The 23,349-nt window shown below is 34.2% G+C and overlaps 1 protein-coding gene across 4 annotated transcripts in view; it reads left to right on the forward strand.

The window, feature by feature from the left end:
- The window catches only part of NFAT (nuclear factor of activated T cells 3), a 98,284-nt gene that overhangs the window by 8,070 nt on the left and 66,865 nt on the right, over window positions 1-23,349 (forward strand). The gene's annotated exons all lie outside the window — the stretch shown is intronic.

Raw genomic sequence — 23,349 nt, forward strand, 5'->3', positions numbered from 1 at the left:
AAAAGAATTCCAGGCGCCTGGCGGCGAGCGAAACGGTCGCCCGTCGGAATGCGACCCGAAGAAGGGCCTCTATGGATTCTACCGATTTCTCATGTATTTACAGAATGTATTAGATGTAAGAAAGAATAAGACAATGTTAATATTAAATGCGCCTAGATGTTAAGTTGTATAAATAGATTACTGATAAAATAAACTTGTAAATTGTAATGTAATAACGAACTGTTGGAACGGCACCGGTACGGTATGAAAGTGTAGCCCGTCCGGTGCCCATTAGAGAGAGACAGAGATATGGCTGTCTCTCTCCCCCGGCCGCTGATTGGCTGTACTTTCCCACTGTCGGGCGGTACGCGATCACGGCCGGGTATATAGAGGGCGCATTTTGAGAGAATAAACTAGTTCTGGTGTGACTGTTGAAACCTGTGTTTCATTTCTCCGCTCCCGCTCCTTGGACTACTCGCCGCGCCGCCAGCCTGGACCGCTTCGCCTCATTATACCGATTCACGGACCAGTTTCGGAAAGCCCTTATCAGGGCTATTGAGGTTGACTTGTCGGTCCAGTGCCCGCTCTTCCGCTCATACATCCATTCACCTCCGTCCGTATCCAGCTTACTCGGTAACTCGGTACGGCGGGGCCGTCTGGAACGTCACCCCTTACAACGGTGGCATAGTTGGGAGATTCCGAAGAAGGCCAGGCGTGTACATTTTTGAGAGTCATCGCACGTAACCCACGCCGGTTACAAGAATGATCCATTCCATAAAAGATCCTAAAACTGTTTGTTGTGCTACAACTGCCTCTTTTTAATCCGTTCATTTAATACTAAAACAATGCTTCAAACCTACCTCTACGTTTGTAGTGAATAATATTTGCATATTCATTTTTTCTGGGAACCGCATTGATATATGAGTTCGATAGGATGGAACTGGCGTAAGTAAATCACCCCAGGACGAAGGATATAACTGCTATATGTGAAAGGAAATGGAGGAGAAATGCTAGGTACTTTAGGAGAGGAAAAAAGATTCATAGCAATGGCTAGGGCAGTCGGGTTAGCATTTCCGTACTCGTATTACTTTATATGTTTTGCATTGGTATTTTTTTCCTTTATTAACGGCCGTAGCCAATTTGTACATAATACATATCGCTCACTCCTTTTAACAACGTCATATATCAAAAATCTTCAATTTTAGTTGTGTATGTTTTCGGAATGCCCAGAAAATGTACTATATCCTAGCAAAAGCGGCATATTTTTAACTTAATATTAACCCGCTACAGGGCAGAAAGTGTTGTTTTTGCATTTGAAAGAAAGGTATCGTTAAACTATTTTTTTTAATAAATTAAATATTCTTCAAGTGGAGAAAAAACATTTAGGTTTTACCTAAAAAGATCTGTTGCGCAGTAAAAAGTTCAATAAGTGGCTTGATATTTATTTTTAATACATTTCATTTTATTTTTAAACTTTAAAAACAATCTCCTGAAAAATCAAGTATTTTGATATATGACGTTGTTGAAAGGAGTGAGCGATATATTACAGGTTTTATACTTTATGATAAAATAATACGTTTTCTCTTTTTAAGTATATTATTGGTTCGTACAGTACTTATCTAAACAAGGATGAACATATAAAACAAGGAATTATGCATTAGCCTGAAATATTGTAATTATTATTGCTTTATAGTAAGGAAGTAAAATATTCCAGATACCGATATGGTCCGCAAAATCATTGCCGGGTTTTTGCATTCGGTGTATAGGAGTATTGAATCCAGACTCTGTCCGGCTGTCACTACAGATATTTAACCTGTATTTTTTCTCTTAATTATTTATACTTTAATTAATTTAATTATTTAAAAAAAAAGAGGTAAAATAACTGCGAACAGAGTGTACAATAAAATATTTGACGGTTTCTCGTGTTTCTGGTTGGGGCATAGATATTTATCATTTGCAATAACAAGGACAGTCTAAAATATTATTATTATTTTTTTAAATAATATAAATTAATCAGATCAAATAGTATCTACTACTTATGTACGAGTCTTTCGAGGGTAAGGATAACATAACACAACTAAATCAACAATCGTAACATACCACACCCCTAGGATTGTGACAGGAAAGATAAAGAACTACATATCGCTCACTCCTTTCAAGAACGTCATAAATCAAAAATCGTCAATTTTCAGTTGTACATGTTTTGGGAATGCCCAGAAAATGTACTAAACCCCAGCCAAAGAGGCATATTTTAACTTAATGTTTACCTGCTACAGGGCAGAAAGTGTTGTTTTTGAATTTTGAAGAAAATGTAGTGTTTAATTAGTTTTTTAAACATACAATTTTTTTTTCAAATGGAAAAAAAAACCTTCAGGTTTTACCTTAAAAGATCTGTTGCACAGTAAAAAGTTCTATAAGTGGCTTGAAATTTATTTTTAATACGTTGTATTATATTATTAAACTTTAAAAACGTTCTCCTGAAAAATCAAGTTTTTTGATTTATGACGTTCTTGAAAGTAGTGAGTGATATTATATGCTCCGCTTAAAGCTGTTCCAACATTACGCGATAGTATTGGGATTCCTTGAAATCGGACGCGATTTTCCCCGAAATAGCGCACTATTTTGTTGCTTTGAAACACGGATGCCATCTCGCGGCGCGTTTAATAGCATTACATTGTGTGTTATGATTTAACAAAGTCCACAATATACGATAAGTCGCAACTTAATTTTCTTTACGCCCAGGTAACATTCAATCTGATGGGGCTGATCACCTTTCCTTCGTGTGTCAAGATAACACTGCGTTTAAATAATGCAGTGCCCTATGCACAATTGTGAAAAGTCAGCAGTTAATTTCAAGAGTACAAGATTTGTCAGATTTTATATAGCCATTCGTTTATATTGTTTACAACATTTTGAGTGTGTCCAAATACTTGTTCAAAAAATCTGAATTATCTCCAATTACAGGAGTTATTTTCATATTATTTTTTGACAAAAATAATATGAAAATAACTCCTGTAATTGGAGATAATCCAGATTTTGTGAACAAGTATTTCGACACACTCAAAATGTTGTAAATAAATTATCTGGTGAAATTATAAGCTTAAATAATAAAAATGATATTGATATTTTCTGGCGTTTCTCATGTGTACGATTATTAATCCAGGATTCGGAACTCACGTGCTAATAAAAGAATTTCTGCTCAATAAAAAGCTTCTTTTCATCTCACCAATAGATGTCTCTAGTGAAGTTCTAGTGATTCAAAAATAATGTTTCAAAATTGGTTCATATATATATAGAACTTCCAAGAATTTTAGTAGTGTGGTTGTCAATAATGGGTAGAAATGGTGAATGTTACACGTGTGTAAAGTGATCACTTAAACCAGCCTATGACGATCGTCAGCCCCGTAAATGCCCAGACTTCCATAATCTTCTTCATCTTTGATGAGATGTCAAAAAATAACACGTTTATATTGTAATAGTTTGTTTCTTTATTCGTACAATAATTCGCCACCTGAAGCAGCCTCCTGGATCGAATTGTGTACGAATAACGGAGTTCCTTCGTATTATTCGTCTGTGTTGTTGTTTTCATTGTATTTTGAAATGTGTAAATGGGTTTTGAACCTGAACTCGCGCCTTTACGAGTACGTTACATTACTATTTCCGAGATAAGCTCGGCAAGACGTGGCGAGAACTATTGCGATGGCTCTATTCAAGGTCAGCACCAACCCGAGTAGGGTGGATGAACCGTTATTGGACAGGAGGCTGCCACACTTTTATTTTGTTTTATTTGGAAATTTAACAGAACAACACGCTCCTTATTATTCATCGTTCACTTTGTGTAATACCACATTAATTAAAAAAACACTACTTCGTAACTACCGGTTTTGGAATAATCATTCCGTCGTCAGGTCAAATGTTGATTAAAATAAAATTGTTACGGTCTGACATTTATACAAAAATGTTTTTTCTCGGTTATTTTTATTTTTACACAAAGCGAACGATGAATGATAAGAAGAGTTATATTACCATACCATGAAGTTAACAATGCTTTTAATATACAAAATTTATTTAACAGAACAGTTACATAAATTCATTGACATTGACGATTAACACAAAACAGGTTTTTGTACCATTCCGGTTACAAAATTTCACATTTGTAAGTTAGTGAAAATACCTGGAAGAGGGACGGGAGGGAGGAAAAGGGGAAAAGGGGAAAAGGGAAAGATCAAAGCTCAAGTCAAAGACAAATTACTTCATTATAGGTGTGTCAACCTAATATCAAACATCTATACCGTTCTTTGCATATGAAAAAAGATGGAAGTCCTGAGCATCACAGAGCTTACGACCTGGCATTTGATTGGCTTGAGCGATCGCTTTATTCTTCTCCGTCTTATTCCTCATTCTGAGGGTTGTGACCCTTTCAGAAGCAATGACTCTTCTCCAGTTATCCCTTGACTGCGCTGCACGCAGCGCTCCAACCACTGAGGTGCCTGCTGCTGCCTTAATTTCATTGGCCCATCGTGTGGGGATCTTCCTCTCCCTCTCTTTCCCTCCAGGCTACCGATCACAACTAGTCGTTCCCGGCTATCCTCGTTGCCACGCACAACGTGTCCAAAGAACTCGAAAATCCATCGGGTACAGATATTGGCCAGAGTCAAGCCATCCAAGCGTAGTTCCTGGCGAATGAACTCATTGGTGCGTCTAGCTGTCCATGGAATTCGGAGCATGCGCCTCCAACACCACATTTCGAAGGCATCAATTTTTATCCTTTCTGCTGCTTTTATGATCCATGTTTGAGCAGCATAGAGAAAAATGGAGTGGACCAAGCTCCTGACAAGCTTCATCTTGGTGTTGTTACTCACACCCCACTTTCACTTTATACACACGTGTAACGCTCAATATTCTGCCTATTATTGAACATCCATATAGCATAAATTTTTTGAAATCTGTACATATGCAATGGTCTCGATAACCTTCCCAGATTTGGTAGTATGGCTGATTGTGGCACACCAGTTGAGAAATTTGTGAAGTATTTATTTAGCTTGCTCCGTTTGAACATAGTTTCGTATCAAGTTGATACACCTATAATATTGACATATCATCCATAGGGTGAATAATCCTGTGTTTGCTATACTAAATAATATTAATATAGCATCTTTATATGCAGCCGCTCTAAATAGCGACTCGAAATTTAGAGTCTCGACGTTTTAAAAAATAGGAACTACTAAAAACATATTTTGTGAAACGCTATAATTTGGTTGCGTCCATAATTGGTAAGTGTCCAACACAGGTCCGTTTACCCTAGTCAAAGTGCTCACCACTCACTTCCAGTACTTCGTACATATTTTGTAACGCTAAAATTTTGGTTGTGTCCATAATTGGTTCAGCGTCCAACAATGGTCCGTTTACCCTAGTCAGTCCGAGTGCTCACCACCCACTGGCAGTACATACTCCGCATATTCTGTTTACCCACATTGGACTGGACTACTTGCCACTGGAACACGCAATGAACCGTCGTAATAACATTATCACAATGTCCACATACGGTCTAATGAAAAGACACACGTAACGACATCTTTCGGCCTACAATGTATGTACTCGTACATCTTTAGTGCGACATTGATGTGTATTAATAAAATTTATTGAACTGTTTTAACGCTACAAAGTAACTGTAAGTCTGCAAGACTCAACGAACGAAACAATCCTGCTAGTTTTTTTTTTTTTTAATTAAAAAATAAATAATTAGTTTAAAAAAAAGTAAGTAAGTATTAACCAATCAACAAACCGTCACACCGCTTCCCCGCAAGGGTAGGCTGAGAAAATAAAACGCCAGACTACTCTGTAATTGCAAACATTGTGCGCCTCTTTCTCATTCATGCATCTCCTGACCTGACCGCCTGAAGTATTTGACGTGCCTGATTATGCCAAGTTTTACTTGGTCTTTATCTGCTCCTTTTTCCAACTACTTTCGCCTTATAAATTTGTTTTACCGTTCTTTCCTCACGCATTCGTTCTACGTATCCAAAACCATCTCAACACAACTTTGTTATTTTTTTCTCCTTTTTATGTTACTTTACCATATTTAATGGTAGGGCATATTTTTTTTAAGCATGTATTGTAATGGGGCGTTTAGCGTAATGAATTTTTCTCATCCAATCATAAAAAAATCCTTTAACCACTCTCATTAATTCCTCTCCTTTCCTTTTCCTTCCTGCAAATTCAGTTTTTTATACCACACCCTTACCCTTTTACTCCCTTCCTCACACAAACACACACTCGCACCCTTTTTTAAAAATATTTTTATTAATATCTTAATGTTTTAATAGTTATTATAACATAAATGTGGAATTGTTTAATTGGCTTTTTTTATTAACGTAACCTTTTCTGTTAATGTAATGTAATAATGATTAAAGAAAAAACTTGTTTTTTACCACTTGAGATTTATTATAGACTACATGTTTCAGAAGTTAAACTTCCATCATTCAAAATTCTTCACCTTTGCTTTCCATTTTTCCTTTGTTTTCAAACTCCGCCCCTTGACTAACCCCTTCCCCTTACTTTCCCCTCTCCTTATTTATAGAACAATTTTATATTTTATATTTTAGTTATTATACAGACCTGAATGATGGAAGTTTAACTTCTGAAACATGTAGTCTATAATAAAACTCAAGTGGTAAAAAAACAAGTTTTCTTTAATCATTGTAACATGTCTTACCACAAAGTTAATGCCGAAACAATAAATAAAATATGTAATGTAATGTTTATTATTGTTAATGTAACTTTTTTTTTATACTTTTTCAAATGTAAAGCTGTACAATTCCCGAACAATTAAAATAAAATAAATAAATATAAAACGAAATTACTCCGGGAATTCATTCACCTTACTTATTGTTCCCTAACCGAATGCGTAATACGGTATTTACACGTTTCGTTTAAACTGATTCGTCTCTTTGAATATTGATTTATTATTATTATGGTGCCTCTGTTTGTTTTCATGTCCGATAACAGTAATTTCAGCGTTTTTACTTATCTAATTACTCATTAGCATTACTAGAATATCCACTAATTTCGGTCGATTGTCACGTAGTCTCGTATCAATTACTGCCTCTGCGACGGACGCCTCGGACGGGACGAAAACAAATTAGTTTTATTCTTTAAAGCATATACTTTGTGGTTAGTCATTTTTACTTATTTTTTTTTACCAAAATGTTGATAATATTAGTAAATAACCACTCACCGACATTTTTATGTCTACCGGTTTCGAGATGTACCCGTCTCTTCGTCAGGACAATCACTAACACAGCATGCAAACAATACCACCCTTCACCACCATAGCACCATTTACACACTCAAATCTACGCAAAATGTCCAACATATGTGATTTTTGGTCGACCCGAAGACCAACATGCACTAATGTTTTCAACACAGACATGCGTTACGAGCCGAGGTTAAACATGCAATAGAATTAGACCTATAAACGAATCAACTTATATACTCGTAGGATGAAAACTGGTAGGGTGTACTGAGTTTTCCTCACACCAGTAGTTCCCAATTAGTTTTTCCTGCGTACCACCTCAAGAAACACCTCAAACTCGCATACCTCTTACTGCGGGAAGGATATTTTTTTTTATACCGCACCCGATGGTGGATAGGGCACTGCATTATATAAACGCAGTGTTATCTTGATCGTTGAAACACGCGAGTGTTTTTGCCTAGAATTTTCACTCACGAATTACATGAAATTATAATAATAATAAAACTCTTATCTGCACCCCAATGGTGCATAGGGCACTGCTTCATATGAACACAGTGTTATCTTGATCGTTTACACACAAAGGAAAGGTGATCAGCCCTCCGCTTCAGGTACCAGTCCAGGGTAATATTGAATAAATATTACAGTGAAAAAATCACTTATATTTATTTGACCCCCCTGGGAATCGATCCCGGGACCTCCAGAACGGTAGCCGAGCGTGCTGACCATTACACTACAGAGGCTGACAAAAATTATATTCACATGAAATTATAGTAACTTTAAACATAAAGAGTAAATCCACTAACGAGTAGGCATAGGCTATGAAACTTATAAAACTGAAGCCTGAGTAGAGACATGATAAGCGGTGTGTCATAAGCCGTAGCTAGATTTCAGAGTCACTTGGACGTTAGATAATTTAAAAAAAAAGATCGTTAAAACATGAAGGAAAGCTAGCAAAGAAGCAAAAATACAGTAATCTACACTACGAAGTTAATATTCCATATGGAAACCCAGTCAGGAAACTCCTTTATTAGAGAATGCTAATTTTGCAATTATCGCCCTTATATTTAATATTCTTTCTCGTCCTTTAACCCTTATGCGTACCCAATGTTACATAAGGCAATGCATCATATAATCGCAGTGTTATATTGATCGTTAAAACATGAAGGAAAGGTGATCAGCCCTCCGCTTCAGGTGCCACAGTCCAGGGTTATATTGAATTAATATTAGAGTGAAAAAATCACTCATATTTATTTGACCTCCTCCCTGTAAAATGAACCTGCGACCTCTAGTACGGTAGCCGACTATTTCACTACGAAGGTGGACAATTAAAATTAAATAAAAAAAAAAACACATTTGTCTTGCATCAAAATACAGTTCTAATAACGGTGAAAATAGTTAAATGTGACAAATGTGCACATTTTTTTCTTTGCGAAATTCTAAAAAAATTGTTCCTTTTTGACCAGCTTCAATCTCAAGTCGTTTTCGAATTGAAATCCTCGAGGAGGTATCGGGTTGTGGTCCCGTGGTTAGTGTCGCGGACTATCAAATAAACTTGTTTCTCGGTTCGAACCCACTCTACCACAATTTGATACCTATTTCTAATAATGAGGCGCTTAGGCTCCCAGAGATAGTATGATTATCATTAAACCATATCCGCTCCCTAGGTGGAGCATATGGATTCCACAATTTTTTTCCCGGCTTTTCGGTCGGCTGCCAGCTCCTTCGCATCCTCCCAAGTCAGATCCGCGTCCCGAAGCTCTGACCAGAACTGCCGACGAATTGTCAGCAGTGGTCGTCCTGGGTGGCGCGAACCTGATGAAATGAAATAGTATGAAATTGAAGTATTTTTGTAAATAATTAAAACACAAATATTTCTCTTTTCTTTTAAATGATAAAAATAATTATCATACTTAGTGAAGAGATTTTCCATCGACGCGACTCAGCTGACGCCTGGGGGTACGCTTACCACTGATTGGGAAACACTGATCTACACTGCTGATGTATGTATGGTATATGCATGTCGCTCACTCCTATCAAGAACATCGTAAATCAAAAAACTTGATTTTTCAGGAGAACGTTTTTAAAGTAAAGTATAATACAATATATTAAAAATAAATATCAAGCCACTTATTGAACTTTTTACTGTGCAACAGATCTTTTTAGGTAAAACCTGATGATTTTATCTCCATTTGAAAAATATTTAGTATATTTAAAAAAAATAATTAAACAACACTATTTGCCCTGTAGTGGGTAAATATTAAGTTAAAAATATACCTCTTTTGCTGGGATATAGTACATTTTCTGGGCATTCCGAAAACATGCATAACTGAAAATTGACGATTTTTTATTTATGACCTTCTAGAAAGGAGTGAGCGATGTATCCTCCAATTTGTGCATAGTAACCTATCCGAATGTCACTGACCATTGGTGGACTCGAACGAGACATTGCTATCACGAAGAGAACGATAAAAGTGGACTTGTATCGGTGTTTAGATAGCAATACTTGGACGGGTTATCGCGGTAGATATATCCACAAACGCATTATCTGGTGCACAGCATTATCGGTTGTGTCCAAATCCTTGTTCACAAATCTCCATTGAATGAGAATAAGGGTTAGACAGTGAGAGAATTTCACAGAGAAAAAATGGAAAAATTTAACTAAAAAATATTTTAAAAACCTGACTATCTTCCTAATGTTAAAAGCTAACTTACTTACAATCACGTCGTTTCCCAGCGGGGGTAGGCAGAGACAATAGATTGCCGCTCCACTATGTCTTTGCAAACAATCTTCGCCTCATCCACACTCATGCATCTCCTCACTCATACCCGCCGATTATATCATATTCCGACTCATATTCCGACTCCTGACCCGATCGCTTTAAACTAATTGACACACCTGATCATGCCAAGCTTTTCACTACATTCGCCTCATAAATTTGTTTTATCATTTTTTCCTCACTCACTCGTTCCACATGTCCAAACCATCTCAATACATTTTTTTTAATGTTACTTCACTATATTTTTTTATTTTTTTATTTTTTATTTATTGGAAAACCTACAAAATATTTAAAAAAATAACATAATATACTAAAAAAACATTCCATTTAGAGGTTTTCACTTAAGCAATCTAAAAATAAAAATAAACTATCATGTAAGTACATAAGTATAACTATATAATAAACTTACATTACATTTTTTTTATCATAAAATAGAAATTTTCTTAATCAACTAGTCATTATGCTACAGAATGATTTTTTTTATAACACGTATTGTTCTGGAAAACTTTTCGCATAACGAACTTGCTTCTGGAACGAATCAAGTACGTTATACGAGGCATCACCGTATTGTGATCCGTGCACATACTTTGCCCGATTCTGTTTTTCATACTCAGACTAAGAATCCACGAAGAGTTGGTGAAGCCGCCGCGTGGGCACTTGCCGCGGTGCTGTGGTGGGTAGGTACTAGGTACCTACCTCGCCGGAGCCGTCATTACATCTCGCGTTGCGCTGATGAGCAGCCGCCAGCCGCCAGCCGCCAGCCAGTTGCCTAATAGCGACGGCAATTAGCAGCCGCGGCCGATAATTGGGCGGGCGCGCTCCAACTCCAGCTGGCCGCGCGTCGCATCGCATCGCCTAACTTTTCATTGCTTTCGTCGAAGGCCCGCATTCTATCGAGACCTTACTCGCAAACATAGAATTCAGCAACGATCGGCTGCGTAAGAGGCCACACGACTTTTCTCGACCAATTTTTTTTAAAGAATGTTAGAAGGACGCATGCTACGTGCGCGAAGACACTTTGTGATTAGCGTACGCATGCACTTGTTGACGCCCAAATTGAGTCCCCTTTTTGTCAGGAGGCAGGTAGGACTGAAGCGAGTATTAATTAAGAACACGGTATCGACTATTTATATACATATATATATATATATATATATATATATATATATATATATATATATATATATATATATATATATATACATATATACAGTATCTACTCAATGAATTAGGGCCACGCAGAATTTCGCGCAATTTCTCAATTCAAACAGGAATAACTCAGAGAAAACCTTGAATAAAACAACATTGAATTTTATTTACACATGAACACTTTATTACGCTTAAATTATGCATATATTTTCATATAAATATAGTTAGTATTTAGTATTTCCACCTTTGGCAGAAATAACTGCCTCAATTCTTTTTGGCATACTTAAAATGCATTGTTTTATCATGTTTTTTATTTCTTCGTCTTCTGACCAAATTTTTTGAATATTTTTTTTAGACAGTCTACTGTCAGATTTGGAAATGAGTATACCTTATTTTTTAACATGCTCCATACGTTTTCTATAGGATTAAGGTCCGGAGAATTTCCAGGCGAGGGGAGCAAAGGCAGATTTTTGTTAGACAAAAATTTTATTATTGATTTAGCCCGGTGGCAAGGTGCCCCATCCTGCATGAAGGTGTATGGACCTTCTGTTGGGTCGAGTGTATGGTAGAAGGGCAATAAAATTCGTTCGAGGACCTGCTTATAGGAATTTTGGTTCATTGTTCCTTCCACGAAAAACAACTGCCTAGGTAAATTGTTAATAATACATGACCATATCATTGTTGCAGGGGGGTGTTTGATAACTTTTACCATACAGGCCTCATTGTATCGTTCCATTGGTGTTCTCCTGACGAATCGACGGCTCTCTGTCACGGCTTCTAACCGGCACTCATCACTAAAGATGACCTGAAAAATAATGAAAATTTAAGTTTAATTCAAATATATAGGTTTATTTACTAAAATGATATGTTGAAAATTCAATTTAAATACATACCTTTTTCCAATCATCTACCGAGTAATTTCAATGTAGCTTGGCCCATTTTAATCGATCCACTTTCATTCGTGGTGTCAATTTTGGTACTTTTACAGGGCGCCTGCATTTCAGGTTTACTTCGTAAAGACGTCGCCTCAGTGTTGATACCGATATATTTATACCCTCTTCTTCCAATTTTATTTTTAATGTTTTTGCTGATGCACTAAGGTTTTCTAAGGCACTTTGAACGATTTTTCGATCAGTCCTCGGTGTTGTTTTTCTAATCCTACGACAGTTCTTTCGCCGATTGCTGGTAACGGGTGACTGATTTTTTATTGATTTTGAAATTCTGTCCACTGTTTGACGAGAAACGTTTTCTTTTTTTGAAATTTCTCTATTAGATAGTATTTCTAATTTCAGTAGCACTATAGCACTAGACTTTTTTTCCTCAGAAATGTCTTTACTTTTTCCCATTTTGTCCTTTTCAAAAAAAAACACTTGTGTTTACGAAAAAAATTTATACTTTATGAACTAAAATTAAAAATTAAGTTTTTTTCACAAGACACGATAACTATATAATCTCTCTGAACAAAACAACAACCAGAACTCAAGAAACTTAACTAATAAATGAGATAGGACTATTTTTTGAACTTTCAACTATCTGTCTACCTGTGCTAATTAGGGACCTTTCTCAGAAAAAGGACTTGAAATTTTGTAAAGGCTTAAATAATCCAGGTATATTTTACATATTATTGAAGGTAATATACATGATATTAGATGTCAATAGAAAACTTAAAGTATTTATGTAAAATAAATATAATAATCCAAAAGATTTCAGGGTATTCAAAAAAATAATGGGTGGCCCTAATTCATTGAGTAGATACTGTATATATATATATATATATATATATATATATATATATATATATATATATATATATATATATATATATATATATATATATATATATATATATACATATATATATATTAATATTATATATATATATTAATATTATATATATATATATATATATATATATATATATATATATATATATATATATATATATATATATATATATATACATATATATATATACATATATATATATATATGTATATATATATATATATATATATATATATATATATATATATATATATATATATATATATATATATATATATATATATATATATATATATATCTCACGAAATACCAAATTAGACTATTTAAAAAACCCTCTTGCTTTAGGATAGGGAATCATAAAATGCTGTACCGATTTATGATGGCCATGGGAACGCATCTCACACCAAAGCCGGACAACATATGACTAGTCCCTCGACTTTCTAGGTAGGACTGTAAAACGGGGCGAATGGCAAATGGCTGGACCATTACAAGAATGTGTACTGAATTTTTTTTTTGGTTTTTAAAATACATATAAAAATATATTCATATATTTTTATAATCCTTACCTTTAATAACTCTTTTCTTTTAAAAACCATGTACAGTTGACCATCTCATTACGAGTAATTCGCATAACGAGCAAAATAGTGAAAAAAATGCTCCCTTAACGAGCGAAATTTCACATAACGAGTTACAGAGAAAGAACAAATTCATTTTTCACGGCATTCATGTGTGAGCCGGGACTTCCGCGCCGGTAAAAACAAAACATAAGTATTTCTTTTTTATTTTATTTATTGATTTGGCGTTTAATTTGTAGAGCTTCATTTTAATTTATTAATTAATTTTTAAATCAAACACAGATTTTTTGAGTCTACTAAGTTGTATATTATTAAAAACACTAGAAATTAATATTGTGACAATTTTTTCGCCTAGTTATGGCATTTTCAAACGATGATGACGAACATTCGTTTGAAAATGCCATAACTAGGCGAAACAATTCAACATTCAAACATTCGTTTGAAAATGCCATAACTAGGCGAAACAATTGTCACAATATTAATTTTTATGTTTTTTTTTTTATAAAATACAACTTGGTAGACTCAGAAAATCTGTGTTTGATTAAAAATTAATTCATAAAATGTGTTTCGCTTAACAAGTTAGATTCTGGAACGAATTATGCCCGTTATAAGTGGTTCCACTGTTATTACTTCAAAGAAAAACTTATATTTTCAATACAAAAATGGTGTTATAGAGAAAATTAAGTTGCGACTATAGAAAATCGAGAGCCCACCTACAAAATGACGTGTGATGACGTCGAACGCAAAGTATAATACATATTCGTAAAGCGCAGTACAGAAAGATAAACGAATTTCTCTGCTACATGAAAAAATGAACGTACACAAACTAGCAATACTATTTTGTCTCCCGATACGCACAATAATACACCGTTCCAGTGAAAAAGAAGTCGTAATTATTTATCTAATAACTCAACATGGGTCGATGGCCAAGGTCTTGACGTATGTGTGTATAACGACTAATGTTTTCATCAGCGTAAATGACGGTAGTTGATAGTTGAGTCGAAATCTCCGGCTGTCTGACTCCGTCGCTTCTGGCGTCTTCTGCGGAATGGATCTTTGTCAGACGGGAGGAAAATCTAATTTAACATACTCAACCTATAAAGGATTGTATTAGACTCGTTTTGTGTTTATAACAGCCGATATAATGAATATTTTCATTCATCATTTTCTTTTGGATAATTCGCCTTCGAAAAACGTTGTTTTCGTAAGTTGGCAATGAATGGCGTCACAGAAACGATGGAGTTATTTTAATGTTGGTGTCATTGCTAAATTATTGGCGGCTCTATTTGTTGATGTCTGTGGTTCGCCCTACCACCGCCCCCCCTCCCCTCATATTTGTATAACACAAACAATAGTGTAGTGGTAAACAAATAATCCACACTACTACAATTACAGCTCTATAAACCATAGTCAATAAATCATATGACGTCATAAAACGTTCGATGACGGAAATTTAATGACGTATACGAACGCACGTTTTTCGTTTTATTCAAATATCTAAAGTTTATACCTTTATATCTCCATTAGTTCTCTACAGATTTCAATAAGAATGTCACCGATAGTCTTGTGATTTTTCATATTAATTTATAAGCCAATAATCCAACATAATCACACATCGTGATATTTATCATTGAATATCGGGAAGTCAATAAAGCAAGAATATAAGGAGGCCAATAAAGCGAGTCGGGAGGCCAATAAAGCAAGAAAATCGGGAGGCCAATAAAGCAAGTCGTATCATCTTCGTTGTCAAATCGTTTATAAGACATAGAAATGGTCATCATATCAAAATTCAACACTATTTACTTTTACTTTTATCGTATTTTTATTTTATTTACGGTTAATGCCCTTAATATGAACAAAATTAACAAAAACATCTACAATAAAAATAAATAATACACTAAAAAAAGTCGTCACCTTCAATAATAGATTTTCAAAAAAATTCGTCACATAAACGACTGTACATACTAGAAAAAAATCTGAAAAGACTTTCAGACTGGTACAATAAAAATAAATGTTGTGTTTATTATTTTGTCCGCCTCCGTGGTATAATAATAGTCAGCACGTTCGGCTACTGTATTAGAGTCCCGGGTTCGATCTCAGCGGGCGTCAAATAAATATAAGTGTTTTTTGACTCTAATATTTATTCAATATTCCCCTGGACTGGTACCTGAAGCGGAGGGCTGATCACCTTTCCTTCGTGTGTTAATGATTAAGATAACACTGCGTTTATACGATTTAGTGCCCTATGCACCACCGGGTGCATAGGGCACTTCATGATTTAAACTACCGCGCAGTACCGGTTTCAAAATGCCTAATTCGTTAGAAATGAAAGTCTAAAAATAATATTGAATATATCTACACTAATAGCAAAACGTGTAGTTATCTTCCGTATGGAATCCCACCGCTGAATTACTATTTCTGCCGCCCGGTTCATTCGAATAATATGCTTTTTCGCGTGTTAATGAAATTGACTAATGTCCGGATTGTGTGTTTATCATGTAAGCTGGATCTCCCTACGCCTTTTGGCAACATGTCCAGACTTCCTCTATGACGATATCTAAATCTGGTGCTAGCGGCATTCCGCTACCGTTCCGATTGTGAGAATCTCTTTGTCCACTGGATCTAAGCGTCCAGTGTATGGCTTCTCTCTATTCCCGAACTTAGCTCACTCACTTTGCGTGGTGTTAGGATAAATCCCGATGGAGCATACAGTGCGGACATATTGCTCACTCCTTTCAACAACGTCGTATATCAAAAAACGTCAATTTTCAGTTGTGCATGTTTTCGGAATGGCCAGAAAATGTACTATATCCCAGCAAAAGCGGCATATTTTTAACTTAATATTTACCAGCTACAGTGTTGTTTTTGCATTTTGAAGAAAAGGTATTGTGTAATTATTTTTTTTTAATATACTAAATATTTTTCAAATGGAGAAAAAACATTCAGGTTTTACCTAAAAAGATCTGTTGCACAGTAAAAAGTTCAATAAGTGGCTTGATATAAGTATATTTTTAATACATTTTATTATATTTTTAGAATTTAAAAACGATCTCCTGAAAACTCAAGTTTTTTTTATATACGACGTTGTTGAAAGGAGTGGGCGATATGTATTAGATTTGTACAGTTTACATGAGACAACTTTCTTGCAAACGCTTCTATACTAGAGCTTTCTGAAATACATGAGGATGAAATAATATTTTTTCTATTATTAAATCACTCGATTATTATGTAAATGCGGAATATATTTGTGAAAGACAAATACAAGTATATACCGTATTGTTCTGGTTCCAACACTAAAAAAGTAGTAGACTGAATGCAGTCGAAATGCGATCCCTCAGGCTAATGTACGGCATAAAGACGTGACACAGGAACGCTCTGTGCGATTGAATAGTCATTTAATCTATCCGCGGGAAAAAAAACAATATCTCTCCAATATTTGCAAATCAGCAGCAAATATTGCGATGCATGCTTATCATTCGTTATCATTAATAAAATGAGTTATTATCATTATTAATTTATGACTAATCCTCGCTGCAAGTATAATGACATATTTATTTTTAATTTGACAGTTGGCAAACGTGCTATACGTATTTGTTAGATACAAAATACTTAAATACATTTTTTATCTAGTCTAGTATAGTGTGATTTATTACCTGCCCCTCTCTTATCAGAAATAATCTTCATATCTAGAGAGATAATAAATTGCATAACGTTGCAATGTTTGTACTATATATCTGCTGGAAGGTTGCAGAATAGATTTTTGTCACGATGTTTGTTTATTAGCTCATCAATTAATATGAAAAATCACAAGACTGCCGATAACATTCTTATTAAAATCTGTAGAACTAAGGGAGATACAACTTTAGATATTTGTATAAAACGAAATACGTGCTTTCGCATACGTCATCGAATTTCTGTCATCGAACGTTTTATGACGTCATATGGTTTATTGTCTATGGTTAATAGAGCTGTAATAGTAGCAGTAAGGATTGTCCGCCTCCGTAGTGTAATGGTCAGCACGCACGGCTACCGTTCTGGAGGATCCGGGTTCGATTCCCAGGGGGGGTAAAATAAATATGAGTGATTTTTTCACTGTAATATTTATTCAATATTACCCTGGACTGGTACCTGAAGCGGAGGGCTGATCACCTTTCCTTCGTGTGTTAACGATGAAGATAACACTGCGTTTGATGATGCAGTGCCCTATGCACCATTGGGTGCGGATGAGGGTTATATATATAAGGATTGTTTGCTTACCACAACACTACCATTTGTGTTATACAAATATGAGGGAGGGGGGAGGGGAGGGTGGACCATAGACATCAACAAATTGAGCCGCCAATATTTTAGCAATGTTACCAATATTTAAATAGGTCCATCGTTTCTGTGACGTCGTTCATTACCAACTTACGAAAACAACGTATTTACGAAGGAATTTCATAAGGCGTTAATGTTTTCAATTGTATTTTTAAAATTAAATTTTATATATTAATTTTTATATTTTTATAACAAGCGGGAATAACTGTAATGAGTCATTTAAAATTGAAATATAATTTTTAAACTTCCCTACAACGTCCCGTCCGATAACGCGGTACCTATCTCATCGTTATAGGAGAGGTTACTGTATTTTAAATATTTAGGATTATTAGGGTCTACTAAGGCGTGTATAATAAAATATATAACATTAAAAACGTGTCAATTGTTAGGGCATTATCAAACTACTAACTAATGGTAGTTTGACAATGCCCTAACAAGGCGAAACAATTGTAACGATTATTATTTTCTTAATATTTGGAAATATATATTTTTATTTATTTATTTATTTTTCAAAATATATTACATACATTAATAATAATAAAATAATAAAACCCTTATCCGCACCCCAATGGTGCATAGGGCACTGCGTTATATAAACGCAGTGTTATCTTGATCGTTTACACATGAATGAAAGGTGATCAGCCCTTCGCTCCAGGTACCAGTCCAGGGTAATATCGAATATATGTCACAGTCTAAAAATCACTTATATTTATTTTACCCCCCTTGGGAATCGAACCCGGGACCTCCAGAACGGTAGCCGAGCGTGCTGACCATTATAGTACGGAGGCGGACAATCCTTACTGCTACTATTACAGCTCTATTAACCATAGACAATAAACCATATGACGTCATAAAACGTTCGATGACAGAAATTCGATGACGTATGCGAAAGCACGTATTTCGTTTTATACAAATATCTAAAGTTGTATCTCCCTTAGTTCTACAGATTTTAATAAGAATGTTATCGGCAGTCTTGTGATTTTTCATATTAATTGATGATTAAATATATATATATATATATATATCATATTAATGATATATATATATATATTTAATCATATATATATCATTAATATGATATATATATATATATTAATATGATATATATATTATTTATATAGATATATTTATATATATATATATATATATATATATATATATATATATATATATATATATATATATATATATATATATATATATATATATAGAACTTCCAAGAATTTCAGTAGTGTGGTTGTCAACAATGGGTAGAATTGGTGAATGTTACACGTGTGCAAAGTGATCACTTTATTTTGTATCCCCGAATATACAACTTAGGAGACCCTAAACAATAGTGTTTGATTTTAATATTCAAAATATAAATTATGGATTTCTGCAAATTAAACGCCAAATCAATAAATATATCGGAAAACGTGTTCTTGGCACAACTTTTTTTTGTAATTATGTGTATGATGAAATAAATATAAACAAATAAATAAATTGACGGTAGTGTAATGCATGAGACATTCCTTAGCATTGCCGTAGTATTGTTTTGCATGGGTTTACTTATCGACCGATCGATTCGACCTTTTAAGACAAATGAGTCAAGTTGAATAATAACTTGTCCGGTAATGCACGTCCGTGTGCTAATCGCCTAATTTATACACATGTATAATATGTAATTGTTAATATTTGTAAACTGTGAAAAATTAGTTATACGTGCGCGATTGACAGGGTCGGGTGAAATGATCTTTTCCACACCCGCAAATGAATGCTATCCAGACATTTATTGAATGCATAAAATCAGACATCAGACTGTAAAATCAGTAAATTTACATCAAATAAATGTAAGGTTTCTCGAGCGTGTTTCGCTGATACCTTGTGGCACATATCGCTAACTACTTTCAACAACGTCATATATCAAAAATCGGAATGCCCAGAAAATGTACTATATCCCAGCAAAATCGGCATGTTTTTGACTTAATATTTACCCGCTACAGGGCAGAAAGTGTTGTTTTTGCGTTTTGAAGAAAAGGTAATGTTTAATTGTTTTTTTTTAAATATACTAAATATTTTTCGAGAGAAAAACTCTTCAGGTTTACCTAAAAAGGTCTGTTGCGCAGTAAAAAGTTTAATAAGTCGCCTGATATTTATTTTGAATACATTATTTATTGATTCGGCATTAACTTTGTGGAATGACATGGTTATTTTATTAAAATTAAACACTTGAACATACCACTTTAATGAGTTTTATTTTTATTTACGACTAGTTTCAAAAACGACACATGTTTTCATCTTCTGGTACAAATTAAAAAATTTAATTTGTTTTAATTTGTACCAGAAGATGAAAACATCTGTCGTTTTCGAAACTAGTCATTAATAAAAATAAAACTCATTAAAGTGGTATATTCAAGTGTTTAATTTTAATAAAATATTTTTAATACATTTTATTAAATTCTTAAACTTTAAAAACGATCTCCTGAAAAATCAGTTATTTAATAATAAATAAAAATTATTTATTTATGACGTTGTTGAAAGGAGTAAGCGAAATTATAAACATAAACTTTGTTTCTAACCACTTTTATTTTTGGTACTTTTTTCCAACCAGTTTCGACAAGTACCGGTTGAAAGTAGCAAAAATAAAACGGCTTAAAACAAAGTTAGAGTTTTATTATATATTGTTTATAAAATGTAAAATTAACCGCAGCTTGTATGATGAAAAGTATGTGTTTGTGTCTGAAATCTACCTACATGAACAACTTGTTGAATCAATCAACCACCCATGTTGTCTTACAAGGATTAAAACTACTGACTATTCGTCAGTTCAACTATTATTATACACATTTTCGTAATTTTATAGTGGATTTAAAAAAAATCACAGCAAACATTAAAAATGCAAACTAAACTTGATTTCTTTTAAACTTGACTCAAAGCGGATTACCGAAAGCAAACGCGTCGATATCAAATAGCAACATCACTTTACGAGTGTCTGAGGATAGTAAATAGAATTTTGTTTGTGTTTTGTATTGTTTATTTATATCTTAATGCGGTATTCATATTTAAAAAAAGTTTTTATTTATTTATATTTAACCTATTTTTATATAACGGACACCCCCTCCCCCCAATCAGCCCGTTATATCGAGATTTTACTGTGAGCAAAAAAAAGGTCAACTGTAAATTTAATGTAGGTAAATTACATTGAATCATAATATTTATATTTTTTTTTTGATATTCAGTTTTTAATAATTTCAGAATGGCCTCAAAATAGTGCCTCAAAAAGTTTTACTTCACCATGGATTTCTATGATGATATGTATGTTTTACACTCGGTATAATATTATGGTAGCCATCCCCAGAGCGTTGGGCACGCCTCGGCAGGTCCATTCGTCGGCCGTAAACAGCAGATAAGGCACGCGGATCTATTACGGAACCGGTCTCGCGCTGATAACAGCCCGATGTTGTGGTCATGCACGTGAGGCGTGCTTCAACCTATCTTTTGACTATTATCGACTCTACATAACCTACGCCACACGAGGATGGTGTTATGTAATCGTCAGTCAAGCGCCACTCTAGATTTTCATACATTATCTCAATAGTTTAGCGAAAAGATAATTAGTCTGTGTAATTAAGTTTGTAATTTATATTATAAACAAAGTTCTCATATATTTATTAATTTGGCGTTGAATTTGTAGTATTTTTTTTTAAAATCTCATCAAAGATGAAGAAGAATATAACTCCTGTGATTGGAGATAATCCAAATTTTGTTAATGTTTTTGTTAACAAATCTGGATTATCTCCAATTATGTATATGAGTAATTTTTCATATTATTTTTTGACATCTCATCAAAGATGAATAATCTTGAAGAATATTGGTTCATTTATTTATTGACTTGGCGTTTAATTTGTAGAACTCCATTTTAATTTATGTATTAATTTTAAATCAAACACAGATTTTTTGAGTCTACTAAGTTGTATTTTATTAACAAAAAACACATAAAAAATTATATTGTGACAATTGTTTCGCCTTGTTAGGGCATTATCAAACGAATGTCTGACATTCGTTTGATAATGCCCTTACAAGGCGAAACAATTGTCACAATATAATTTTTTATGTGTTTTTTGTTAATAAAATACAACTTAGTAGACTCAAAAAATCTGTGTTTGATTTAAAATTAATACATAAATATCGGTTCATATATACATAACCTCTAAGAATTTGAGTAGTGTGGTTGTCAATAATGGGTAGAATTGGTGAATATTACACGTGTGTAAAGTGATAACTTATACTAGCCTATGACGGTCGTCAGCCCCGTAAATGCCCAGACTTCCGTATTCTTCTTCGTCTTTGATGAGATGTCAAAAAAAAAAGAAAATCATTGGAGTCAAATCATTTATTGCAAAACACCGTTCGTGTAATGTATTCAAGTTTATAGTTTATTCATGAAATTAGAACTAGAATTAGAACTGCGGGTCAATCAATGAATCCGTGTTATGTGATTTCGTACAAGCGGCATGTTGCAGGTTGCCATTGTTGACTGGAAAACCGACACTCGACTCGACTAACCGGTTGTCGAGAACTTATATGTCGCGCATTAGCAGTCATAGGGCCACAACTGCGAATCTCTGTTAGAAATGTGGCCTTTCTCGAATTAACCTGGTCGAACATTCAATGGAATCAACGGTTGATGGCAGCAAAACTTGACGTTGCACAGTGGGACATATCGCTCACTCCTTTCAAGAACGTCATTAAACAAAAAAGTTTGATTTTCAGTTGTGCATGTTCTACACGCAAAAGAGGCATATTTTAAACTTAATATTTACCCGCTACAGGGCAGAAAGTGTTGTTTTTGCATTTTGAATAAAAGGTATTGTTTAATTATTTTTTTAAACAAACTAGTTATTTTTCAAATGGAGAAAAAACCTTCAGGATTAACCTTAAAAGATCTTACGTCCAATAAGTGGGTTGATATTTATTTTTAATAAATTGTATTATATTTTTAAACTTTAAAAACGTTCTCCTGAAAAATCAAGTTTTTTGATTTATGACGTTCTTGAAAGGAGTGAGCGACATGCATATACCATACATACATCAGTAGTGTAGATCAGTGTTTCCTAATCAGTGGTAAGCGTACCCCCAGGCGTAAGCTGAGTCGCATCGATGGAAAATCTCTTGACTAAGTATAATAATTATTTTTATCATTATTTGAACTAGTTATTTTTCAAATGGAAAAAAAACGTTGTGCTTTATGGGTGGGTGGAATCATTGGCTCATATTATTTTAAGACGATCCCGGCCAGAATGTTACGGTTAATGGAGAGCGCTACAGAACCATGATTACTGACTTCTACGTACCTCAGTATGTATTGATGTGACAGAACTGTGGTTTCAAAAAGATGGCGCAACATGCCGCACGGCGGGTATTTAATTTGTATGCATCTCAAAAAAACACCCTATGTAATTTATATATTTTGCAGTTATAGTAGCCTCCTGGTAATTTTTTATTTTTCATTACGAAGTATTTTACGAGATGT

This window comes from Brachycentrus maculatus, unplaced genomic scaffold (assembly GCF_059751285.1).
Source record: "Brachycentrus maculatus isolate JH-2025_06_01 unplaced genomic scaffold, ASM5975128v1 h1tg000559l, whole genome shotgun sequence".
NCBI classification, from domain to species: Eukaryota; Metazoa; Arthropoda; class Insecta; order Trichoptera; family Brachycentridae; genus Brachycentrus; species Brachycentrus maculatus.